We start from the raw sequence: 12,649 nt of genomic DNA, 5'->3' as shown, positions 1-12,649 counted from the left end.
TTAAGATCCTGCATTTTGTCAACATCAACATTAAGAAAAAACAATCAAGGGCAAGCAAGCATGAAGTATAAAATCTAACCACAGCGGTACATCCCCGCCAGTGCAGTGATGTCAGTGGGTCTAAATGTAATTAGATCTTGATAGAAGTTCAGCGGAGCCCGCCTGCTCGACAGGGTGGGCATGAAGGGGAGAGGGGTGTGGGCAGTGAGTGGTTCTCTTGCACTGCAGGATGGGTTTGTGGGGTACGTGGCTCTGCTTGGGAAGTGTCACAGTGCAATGGTGAAACACTGGTGTGTACTGCTTGTGCATTGGCCAGGTGTGAATGCACAGGTAAGCAGGTGCTCACTGGGATGTGATTGTAATGTGCTATAACCCTTCATCTAACCTTGCTACAGATGCTGTAAACCCTTTGAGCATTTGTTGTACTAAGATAAATTTTGAGGCTGCTGTAGATGTTCAGGTGCTGTGTACTGCTAATCATGAAGTGTACCTTGAGGTTTGGTGCAGGTACTGTACGCTGCTTCTCCTGCATATATCGCTTGGGGGTGTAGTGCAGACACTGTAATGCTGCTTATTATATATGTATCTTGGATTCTGAAAGAACTGAAGCTTTTTAGTGTAGTTTTTAAAAGCCATTTTGCATAATTTACCTTTGAACATCTCATTTCAAAATACTGACCTGGACTCGAGGACTAAAATGTGAAAGCTGTGGAAAGAACTATACGTGTTCCATAATTTATAAAGTGTATCTTTGCAAGGAGCTACATGATTAAAAATACATCAATAAATCATGATTTTGAACATGCGATCCCTTGCAATTTCTTATTTTGCCAAGAAATCATTATTTTCATACAGTTAAAGATGATTAGTTAGGAGTTACCATGCGTAAACTACATGCTAGGCAAGATTGACAGGCAGAATTAACCTCTTAATTACTTTTTATTATACTACTTGTAGGTTAGCTGAGAAAAATAGAGAAGCTTTCAGGTACATGAGTTCTGAATAAGGATGTGTATATCTGAAACTTCGGGCTTTTTCTAGGTAGTCTTAGAATCTTATTACTCTGCCTGCAGCCCTTCTTTGGGCTATGTCCTTAGGCTGCAGTTGCACTATTAACTTCATACAACAGAACATTTAATAAGGAGTGGGTTTTGTTCTCATTGCTGAAGGGAAAAATGATTGCTTCATGTTTTGAAATATTGCCGAGTTTGTAAACAGGGAAAGATGTTAGTTATCTACACTTTCGTTGAGGGTGAAAGATAAGGAGCTGATTCTGCCTGCTGAGAAACGTCAAAAGTTTTCGTCACAAGAATCAGAAGATGATACCGATTATTTGTTCAGGTATAGTTTTGTCCAGTAACCAAGTTGGATGTAATGGAAGAGCCTTTCAATTTGAAGCTCTTTTCATACCAAGATTTACCTGCTGCCTCTGAGTTTTTGTTTTTTCTTGCCTTGGCCGTGCGTTTGAAATGTACTCTGGGTGTAAAGGAAAAGCTAGCTAATGTCCTGTTACAAATTGAGGTGTTGATTCAACAGAAGTCTCAGGCAATGATTATTTTAAGATTATATGAAATTTTCCTTCACCAAGAAAATTACGTGAGCCTTCTATCTATGAGACTGAGCTATGATTAATATCATTTAGCATTACGCATTTAACAATATAAGAAAGTTGAGCTAGTTTTGTCTTTTGAAATGGTTTATCAGCAGATACTGTCTGTTCACATGCAGCTATTAAAATAGTACTTGTTTCAGTGAAGAAATGGGTGAGTAGTTGCTCTTCCTTCGTTCTATCTAGTGATTTTCAATAGTCCAAGGCTTTGATTGCTAGAGGCTCTGTGTTCTTATAATTTATTGTCCTTTCAGCTACCATATAAAGACATTAGTTGGTATAACTAGTTTACTAGTTTACTGTCAGGAATGGTCCTTTACTAATTATATTAATAACTTGAATAAATGAATGAGCTATACACCTGTGCAGTCCTTTTCCCCAAGAGTTTATTGTATCAGCTGAGACAAGTTCACTTATAAAAATGGAAGGAGGGCTATAAGAGGTGACAGAAACATGGTTCTCGGAGCTGTAGATCTCTTATGCATTGGATTAAAGACAGCAGAGTGGACAGTTTTGTGGAGAGAAGATGCTCAGATGATCAAACGTTATGCTAATTTTACTGAGTCTAACTGGAGGTTAGCACCAGTTAGACCTCTGTGTGTAACGCTAGCTGTAGGTGGGGGCAGGAATGCAGCATTCTGAGCAAAGGACCAGCAGTAGACGCTTTCCAACTGCCAAGTTCAGCTGCTGATTCACTCAGGAACCGTACGCCAATCTGGTGAGAGTTTCAAAAACACATGGTGGTTACGTGAGGATTTTTTTTTTTAAAGTAAGGAACCAATAGAGTCCATTTTGATTTTTTTTAATCCAAGAAAATTCCCCTGGAATGTATGCCAGTGTGTTTGGAGACTTTTTTCAATGTTAAAGTGGCTGAGCTATTGAGGTGCTTTTCCGTTTTGTCTTTTCTACTCTCCAAGATGATAAAAATATAAAAGCTTATATACATTTGCAAAACAGTTTGGATTTCAGAAATTAATGTTGCATATGTTATTTAGTATTAATAGCACCTGTAAATAAATCAAGGACTTCCATTTGATACTCACGCAGTCTGGATTCAAGCTTTGTCCTTTATGGTAAGACTAGCAGCTTTCTTAGTAAAGTGACTTGCATAATTGTTTGCTTTAAGGGAACAGTTTTTGCTTTGGCTTACCTCTGTCTTGTCCAGAGTATAGTTCCTCAGTCCTAAATTAATTCTTAAAACCACAAGTCCTGGATAATGTTGGCTGAATCAAAGGATTTGGAAGAGAAACTAGGGTCTGTTACTGAATGGAACTTTTTGGGATGCTCTTAGCTAAAATTGCATTCAGCTCTGGTAGCTTAGCCCATTTTAAAGGGTCCGGATGCACCATGCTGACGTGTACCTGCCATTCAAGGCAGTAAGAGACAGGTGTTAAAATGACAGTACAGTGTGATTTTTATGGAACACTTATTCAGAGTATGAACATAAAAAAAGTCATGAAACATGACTGATTGTGAAGACATTATTCCTGCATCCTTCAGGGTTGACAGCCTCCCTGCCTTGGCCACTGCAGGTATTCAGACATCTTCTGAAGACGTCTGTAGCACGTTTATTAATTTAGTCTCAGAGCGCTCTATGAGAAATCACTGGATATGATGCAGAGCTAAGAAAAGTAAGACTAGTAAATCCTGACAAATTAAATTATTCTTTAATGTGGAAAGCCAAGATGAGTAGACAGTTTTTCCACACGTTTTATTTCTGAATGAATGAATTTTCCCTTGAGAAGATATGTAGAAGCACTGTGACCCCTGTGTGTTTTCATGCTAAATTTACACCCAGAGTAAATTTCATTTAATCTGCTTCCATAATGGTAAGAGATTGCTAAAGTTGCTAAAACAGGAGTTCTGCCTGGTTTAATTTGCAGATTATTTTTTTTTTTGCAAAGGAATATGTCTGATTGGTATTTTTTTTTAATTTTCCCCCCCCAGAGTAGTGCTACCAGTGCAGGTTGTTGCACCTTAGTAAACAAGAGTTTTGGGATGCGGCTTCCTGATGTGCGGTTACTGGTACCAATGCACAATGATGCTGTTCTGCCATTAGGTGGCACGCCACAGTCTGAAGTTTTCTTTTGTACTTAATAAACTGGTGATGTTTATTTTTCCCTACAGCTTATTTAAAATTTGAGAACATTTCAGGAAAAATAGAGGAAATGCAACAAGCCATAGTTTAGCATTACATTTAGGCTGCCAAGCCTTCAACTCATTAGGTTTCTGCACTAGTAAGATGTCCACGATAACACAACTGAATGGGAATTCAAAGGGAGTTTAAGTATCTGAATCTGAGAGTGGAGCGTTCAGTCCTGAGTTTGCTTCCCAGACTCCGGAAGGATGGCCTCCAAATGGGATCTGAAACAGCCGATACGTGAAGTGGGGACATCCTTGTATGACGAAGGATGATGCTCTGAAAAGCAGTGCATCTTACCCACTGCCGCTTGGAGAGCAAGTGTTCCCAAAGCGGTGCTTGTCATTTTAGCCCCTGCCAAGCTCTAAACCTTTCTGTTCGGGGTCCAAGTTTGCTGGGGCAAGACAGGCCCAGGGCCAGGCAGACATGCTTTTGGGGGGGTTTGGTCATTCATCATAACCTGAAAGAGGGGCAATTTAGATTAGATATTAGGAAGAAATTCTTTACTGTGAGGGTGGTGAGGCACTGGAACAGGTTGCCCAGGGAAGTTGTGGATGCCCCATCCCTGGAAGTGTTCAAGGCCAGGCTGGATGGGGCTTTGAGTAGCCTGGTCTAGTGGCAGGGGGGTTGGAACAAGATGGTCTTTAAGGTCCCTTCCAACCCAGACTGTCCTATGTCCTGTCCTGCAGTATGTATAGTGAATTTATTTGTTGTAGAACAGCTTTAACCAGGAAGGGTGAATGTCTCCCCAGAAACCCTACAAAACTGGTAAACATGGGTGTGAATGGAGAGGTGAACCTGTGAGCTGAAAGTGTGTTTGCCTTCTGTGTGGATCTCCTCCAGACTTTGATGTTGCATCACCTGCTGTCTTTGGGAAGCAGAAAGGAGCAATCCTTTCTCATATTTTTAAGATACTGCCGGGGTGTCTCACTGCAGAGGGGAGTTCATGAAGCTCCTTCCTACGCTGCTGAGAAATTACTTCATATTGCAGTCTTTATTAACCCGGGTTGGCCAATTAAGATATGCTTATAGGGATGCTAATTTTTATCAGCTCTCTGTTACACAATTGAAGAAAAAAAGTACAAAATACTGGTCCTTTTTCTCTTCCCTACAGCCCAGTGTCCGTCCTTCCTGACCTGAACTGTGGTCACACAAACGGCTAACACTGCTTTAAAGACAACTGGGGGAGCGACACCTCAGGGCTGGTGCAGAGTGGGATTCAGTGGCTTAATGTAGAGGACAAGGCACAAATCTCTTCATACTATAAAGGAAATTTGATAAACATGTTTGAAAGTAATAATCGGTTCAATCAGTTTTCATTAAGAGTATACATATCAGGGGTTTTAGGGTTTTTTTCCCTAGCTGATCTATCCCAATGGCTGTGGCTTCTTCTCCAGGAGCAGCAATGCTGGATATCAAAACGCAGACAGAGCTTAATCTTTTTGCCGCCGTGTCTGACATGACGTGCGGAATGAAAATGCTGGGTCCTGGGCTGCCTGACATCCACAACAACGCCTGCACCTGCTGGGGACCGCTGACCTGCGCTCCGTCACCCCCATCCAGGGAAAGGGACGGCTGCGCTAGAAGCTACTCATCAGGAACTGTATTTAAGCTAAATGTAATTGCTCTTTTTCCAGCACAGCCAAATCGTTCCCTCTACAGATTAATATAGGGGTGGGTATCATCAGTCTGATAGCTGGTAAAGCTAGTCATCAAGGAGATGAAAAGACTATTTTGATGAAAAAAGTCTCTTTATAGTAAGCAACGTTAACTCACAACTCATTTCAGCTGAATCCTCACTGATTTTTTGGGGGAGTAGGGGGGGGTTACCCGAGGAAAAGATTCTTCCTGTTATACAACCTTCAAGAAGACCTTTGAAATTCCAGGTACTTTCCACAACTTCTGTACTTCGGTTTCAGTAAAAATCAATGAAAAGGTCTTTAATTTGTTTCGGATAATGTGACATCTGCCTTAAATGACAAACGCGAATGTACTGGGTTGGTTCAGCGCTGCCTGGAAATTTAATCACATGGAGAAGAAAATATTGAGTACCCTTCAACTCACCTTGAGTACACATAGTAGTGATTGACAGTGTCTAGACAGATGGCGATCTGGAAAGTAAAGTCTGGGAAAAATAAACTTAAAGATATTAAAGTCAGATGCATTTCCCAGTGGTAATAAAGCGGGAAGACTCGGGGGGGGGGGGGTTAACTTTCATAGCAGCCGACAAAACAGTTGCCAGCAGTTTTGTTTGGAACCTGCTCCCTCTTTAAGAATTGTGCCTTTTTAAACGTTTCACATAAAAAGCCACCAAAGTCTGTAGAACCTGAAAAACTACCACAAAAAGCAGTCTGATGATAAGATGAATATTTGTCTGGGTATGTGCAATGCAGTGAATCAAGTTTTTCTTCTTTCCTCTTGAAGGACTCTCATTTAGAGTCTTTTATGAGACCGGAATCATGCAGTGTATTGTCAGCGTTGTTACTGCTGGTCACAGGAATAAAAAAAAATAACGATGGGGCACAACTGTTGATTAGCCGATGATCTCTGAGCCTCAGCACAGCAGCACTCCTGATCATCTTGTGCTAAACTTGCCTTTCTGCTTCTCGTCAGGCCTGGAAGATGGTTTGGTACAGAACAATTGTAACCTGAACAAAGTTTAAACTTATGGTATATGAACAGAGGAAAGATTACTGTTGCCGCAGTTTTACAGTCAACCCTGAGTTAAGGTTTTCCAAAAGATCTAAGAGAAGCAGTCGCTGCGCTCTCCCTCAATGTAATGCCCTTTGCTCTGCTGTAATACTTCAGGACTACTAAAATACAGAGGTATTAGAGTGGTGCAAGTTTGCAAATGTGGATAAAAGCAGGAGTCTGCAAGTTTTTCAGGAGCCCTTGTGTTTCTGAAATGTGCAGAGCATGCCTGCAGATTTGGGCAGCGTCTGTATGGCTAAACGCAGGGCGGGCTGAAGCACGGTGACACAAACGACGTCCTTCTACCCTGCTCGCCCTGGAGACGGAGCAGCCGCGCAGTTGTGGGGACAGCCCAAAAAATGGGGCTCGGTGTCTTGCCGTGCAAGAGCCCGGGCCGTTCTCAGGGGGACACTGGCTGATCTGTCTCCCTGGCACTGGCTGCGTGCCTTCCTCAAGAGGCTTTTGGGGTTAATGAAGCAGAACCTGGCCAGGCAGTCCTAACTGTGACTCTGCCCAAACCGCCCGCGTGTCACACAGGAGTGATCTCGGCCTGCACGACGATGTGTGTGAGCTCCAGCTTTCCCTCATTTTGCTCTGAAGCTTTCCTGAAGCCCAGGCCTGGGAGCAGGCTTGATTCCTTGAACGGGCAAGAGCCAGACAGAGAGAAAGACGCCTTTTTCCCAGTCGGAGGAGGAGTTATCTTGTGGTCACACGGATAGAGCCAACCACGTGTAGGAACTGAGCTCCACGGAGGTGGTTCCAAGTTCCCACAAGTCTGTGCCTACTAAATACACGCAGCCAGCCTGCAGGGTTAGGATAAGGTAAAACAGGACTTCTACTCCCTTGCCCTAAATCTGCATTTATCACCAGGATTAGGATGGGATAACAGCTGGTAAAGCTAGTCATCACGGAGATGAAAAGACTATTTTGATGAAAAAAAGACCACATTATATGGCTTACCTGGATAATAACAACTACCTGCAGCAGCAAATACGCCTGTGCTGCCCTCACCTTCCGATGAACCGGCATTAACGCCTGCCTGGATTCCCAGCCCTATGACTGCTGCAGGATGATTTTTAGCCAGTTCCCTAACGAAATGAAGTATTAAGTCATCATCTTGTCGGCCTGACAGTTCCCACCAATAACTTTTGAACGGACTGACCGATTTCCAAATAAATTTGACAGAGGGGCCAAAGATTCGATTACACCAACTTCCAACGGGTTTGATGACAGTAGGCGATGAGTGGAAAGAGACACTGCTAGTATCTCCGTGGAGAGAAAGCCTGCCATATGATGTCTATTTTCTGGTTTTATGTAATCACAAATGATCTTTATAGTACTTTAATAGTTTTTTCTGTTCTTCCGTTATTAGACCCCAAAGAATTCACAAGGGACAGTGGGGGACAAAGCTAAGCCCCAGCTTCACAATTTCTGCCATGTAAGATCATGGTTTTAATCAAGTAGGTAGAAGTTCTGAATGAGGTTTTTTTTTTAAGTGAAATTAACCTCCAAGAGTAAGTGGGGAAAAATGTAAATGCACTGTGTGCAATTACAGGAGGGAAGGAGGAGGGAGGGAGGAGGCTGCCTGGAGTTCGGGATACCATATTCCCAGGATGAAGGAGTAATCAGGCTTGGAGGAGAGCAGCCATACGCTGCCTGCGGGGGTGTGGGTGGCTAAGAAAAACCCACTGATGATGTTAAAAGGATCTACTTAGAAAAACTTTAAGCTTCTTACTGCATAATGAGGTTTTCTTCTCTTACTGGAATAGGGCTTCTGAGAGACCAGCCATTTAAAACTACTGAATCACTCTCTTGGCACCTGGGAGGGACCTTTTGAGAAAGCATTAGTTTTACAGGAAAGAGCAGATCGCAGGCTTTATCACGAGGCTGGGTGAGAGCAGGGAATGCAGAAGGACAACCCGGCGGGGAGGCTGAGGGCTACCTATTGACAGCAGGATACCTCATTTCTGCTATAGGGAGAGTCGGCAGCTCACCAAGCAGCCAAAGCCACCGCAGCCTGGCTGGGGAGAATAGTTTCATCAGGCTGAAGAGAAACCTTTCTCCCTTACATTCGGCAGTACTGCTGTGTGTAAAGGAGTTAACAGCGATAATGTAACAAAGTCAGGCAAACCTCCTCTCCTCCCAAAAGGAGGGCTCCACAAGGTACCGGGAGGGAGCAGGGTTAAGCTGTACATGAGATAGTATCTTTAAAGGTGCATTTATTCACTTTCTGAAAGCTCGAGAGAGGAGGCTTGTACATGGCAAGAGTTTCAGTGTCGTTGCAATGAAGTACTTCGTGAGTGCTTTGTCTGAGTGTTAAGAGCTTGTCAAATCGCACTAGAACCCCCCGTTAAATCAGCTGTACAACTATTACTAATGAGCTATAAAATGGAAATAAAACCAGAACATGCTGGTTTTATTGTGTCTCACTTGTACTGTAGGGAAAAACCTCCCTCTGCCCATTCGTAGCAGTGGGTTGTCCTGTTGGCCAAGAGGAGGAGAGGAGAACAGGTTACCGGCAGCCTGATAGCCTGCTGGGTGATGCTCTTCAGGTGAGCTTTGTGTGCTTCACTGCACTGATCTACGGCTCCCTGTAATTCTGGTGGCACGATGGTGGTCTGCACAGGGGATCCTGCACTCTGACACGAATCATGGAGCAGCCATCCCTGGCTGAGGCTTTCCCCTGGGTCACTCCCTGCCTCCAAGCACCAAGCGCCCCACGGCAGAGGGACCGCCAGCCCACCCCAAGGCTGCACAGTGGGAGAGGGAAAGCAGGAAGGTTTTCACTTCTCCAGAGGTGTCTCTTGGCAGGTATGTGGGGCCTCTGGGAAGTTCAGTCCCTCTTGGTGGGGTGATTTAGTGCATGAAAGTGGGGTGAGGTAGGGGCAGTCTGGCCTGAAAACTTCAGTCTGGCCTGAAGTTTTCTCCTTGGCACATACAAAGACCAATAAGGATCAACAACCCCAGTGGAATAAACTGGCAAGACAACATCAATATCCTTTCTGTTTTAACTCACTTTGGCCAGAATCTGTTTGTCATCCTATATTTCACGCACCCCAAGGCTGGGCACTCATTCTTTTTCCTCCTACCCTCCTCCTGCCACTAGACTTTCTTCCGAGTGCAGGAGTCAGTGGGTCTCCTGTCACGCCATTTATACATGTATCACCTTGTCCTGCCATTCCTGGCCTCTCAGACAGGGAATCCCATTCTAGGAAGGATCCTATTCCCATTTAGGAAGAAATTATTTACTGTGAGGGTGGTGAGGCACTGGAACAGGTTGCCCAGAGAAGTTGTGGATGCCCCATCCCTGGAAGTGTTCAAGGCCAGGCTGGATGGGGCTTTGAGCAGCCTGGTCTAGTGGGAGGTGTCCCTGCCCGTGGCAGGGGGTTGGGAACTAGATGGTCTTTAAGGTCCCTTCCAACCCAAACCATTCTGTGATTCTATCATTCCTCTCTGAGTGGAATCAAGGAAGTCCAGAGGCAATGAACGCAAACCACCCCTTCTCCTCCCTGAAACATATTGCTGCTTTTGCTGTCAGCTTGGAGGGCCCTGCCTTGGGGGATTCTGCTCTGCCCAGGGCCACTGCTGGCTGGGCTGAAGGTCATGGTTTCCTCCTGTCTTTGCTGTGACTTGAGCAGAGGAAATCTGGATGTTTGGCAAACAGCTTTTCACAACACCCAATGTTTACATTATCCACAGATGTTAGTTTGGTCACAGCTGTTCACGTGGCAGCCGTTACTCATTGCTGTAGGTGCCCAAGTGCAGTGTAAGGTTGGGATGCCACCAGCTCACCTTGCCGCCCACAGGTGCCAGGGGAGAGGCTGCAGGCATGGGGAGAGCAGTGTGTCGTTGCCCCTCCACTCCTCACCTGGTGTTTGGGGCAGGAGAAGGCCCCACCAGGTGGTCCCTGCTGTGTCCTGGCAGGGACATTCTGCTGGGGGCAAAGGGGTGAGGGACCTGGTCCTGCCACAGGCATTTGCTGTCTCCTCTAGAAGAAAAAAGGAGCTGGGTGTCCAGGTGCTGTATGGCTTTGGCCTTTGCCTCACAGTTTTCACCAGGCACAAGAAAGCAACGAGCAAAGAGGACACACTCTCGTGCTGTGGTTTGTATTATTTATAACTAGATATAATAATATGACTATTATTTATGACTTCTCTTTAGAAGAGCAAATAGATTGGGCAACCTTTGGTAACAGAAGACTTAAACCACGTCACTGATTATACAATTGCCAAATGATGCGAAGTTTGAATCTTGACATAAATGGTTTTGAGAGATGAAAAACATTCATCTGAGACAAGCCCTCCAAGGCGGTTTTGCTTCCTCCGTTGCTAACTGGAAACAGAAGGCATGAGCTCAGAGTGAAAAGCTGGCCAAAGACCTTCCTGGCTTGCCCTGTCCTCCGAAGAGACTATCTGTGCCTCAGGAAGTACTTGCCATACAGGAGGTCATCTCGCGTTGCTCACAGAAATCAAATAACCCAACAAGGAGAGCAAAGGATGCTTGTGGCATTCAGATTGCTGATGCTGCTGTCTGCAGGGCCACAAAGGCGGTGTTCTGCTGCTCCTGGGTGTTCCTAGTATGTCAGGCCTTTGGATGGCTTCCCAGATGTGCCACACGGTACACAGCTAATTCAGGCAGAGGCGTCTGGAGGCTGCAACTGTCTGCTATGAGAACAGCTGTGCCTGATCCTAACTGTTGCCTGAATCACAGAATAGCTGAGGTTTCAGTCCGCCTCACCGTGCACTTAGCAAGCTCGTACTTCATCGGCTTGTTTGTGAGAATGTTATGGAAGACAGTGCCAAAAGCCTGGCTAAAGTCAAGATAAAAAACATCCAGTGCTCTCCTCTCATCCACCAAGCCACTCGTCTCATTGTAGAAGGTTATCAGGTTGTCTAAGCACAATTTCCCCTTCATAAATCCATGCCGGCTGCTCCCGATCACTTTTTAGTCTGTCATGTGTTTGCAAACAGTTTCCAGGAGGGTTTTCTCCACCACCATCGCAGATTTTGAGGTGGGGCTGGCTGGCCTGTAGTTCCCCAGATCTTTCTTTTTGTTCTCTTTGAAGACAGGAGTGACATTGCTTTCTTACAGTCTTCAGGAAACTCTCCCAATCACCATGACCTTTCAAAGATTATTGAGAGTGACCTCACAATGACATCTGCCAGCTCCCTCACCACTAATGGGTTCATCCCATCCGGGCCCATGGACTTATGTATGTCCAGTTTGTTTAAGTGCTCCCGAACCTGGTTCTCCTGCATCGATGGTGAGTTCTTCTTGCTCCAGGAGGCAAGCAATGTTGGTGAAGTTTACCTTGTGAAAGACAAAAACCCCATGGAGCCTGGGGACTGCAGCAGCTCAGGGAGAACGCGGGACAGCCTGCATAGCTTGCAGAAGAGCCAGGGCCAAACTGCTTAGCGTGTTCAGATGCACAATGTTAATATCCTGTTCACGCTCTGCTTTGATTACTGATTGCATCTATTTTTGCTCTGACACCAGCAAACTTCCTTCATTTTTTCTTCTTAAATAAACTGTGCCACCTTCCCATCCTCCTCTGCCTCCCCTGGGTCCCCACGCCAGTCGCTGCCCTGCCACGTAAAGCCTGTTCCTGGCACAGAAAGGCCATATTCCTGCTGAGATACATCACAGGGGACACTTCTACGTTCTGCTTGCAATAAAGTAGAACAAATTAGATGGTCCCATTCTAACTTCTTGACCATAACTACATAAAAAGCCCCAAATCACTACATTGAGGGCAAGCAGAGCAAAATTTCCAGGAATACCGGACACATGGATTACCCAAAGGCCACGAGGAAAGAAAAGCTTTGTACAATTACTCAGAGAGTATCCCCTAAAGCTTCCTCAGCTGGAGTCCTTTCTACCACCAGCAGTTTGACACACTTGTTTCATTTAAAAATACAGAGAATGCATTTAGGACCATATTTTAGAAAACAGTCCATAACCTTGCAGTTTATATAAAAGAGTTTATAGCCCCAGTCTGCCAAAGGGCAGGGGCTTTGTACAAGGGGTTAAAAATGAAAGCATCCATCTGTACTCAGTCTGACCTACAATTCTTTTCACGTGCAAAGTTAGAGACCCTGGGGAGCGGAAGGCCAGAAGAAATGCAGGGTATGTGCCCAGGGCTGGAGAGACGTGGGTCAAACCCCTGTTCTGCCTTCTCATCTCCCCATCGATATGACTGATACAGAAGC

This window comes from Chroicocephalus ridibundus, chromosome 3, assembly GCF_963924245.1.
Source record: "Chroicocephalus ridibundus chromosome 3, bChrRid1.1, whole genome shotgun sequence".
NCBI classification, from domain to species: Eukaryota; Metazoa; Chordata; class Aves; order Charadriiformes; family Laridae; genus Chroicocephalus; species Chroicocephalus ridibundus.
The sequence above is the reverse complement of the archived record's forward strand: the minus strand, read 5'-3'. Positions refer to the sequence as shown.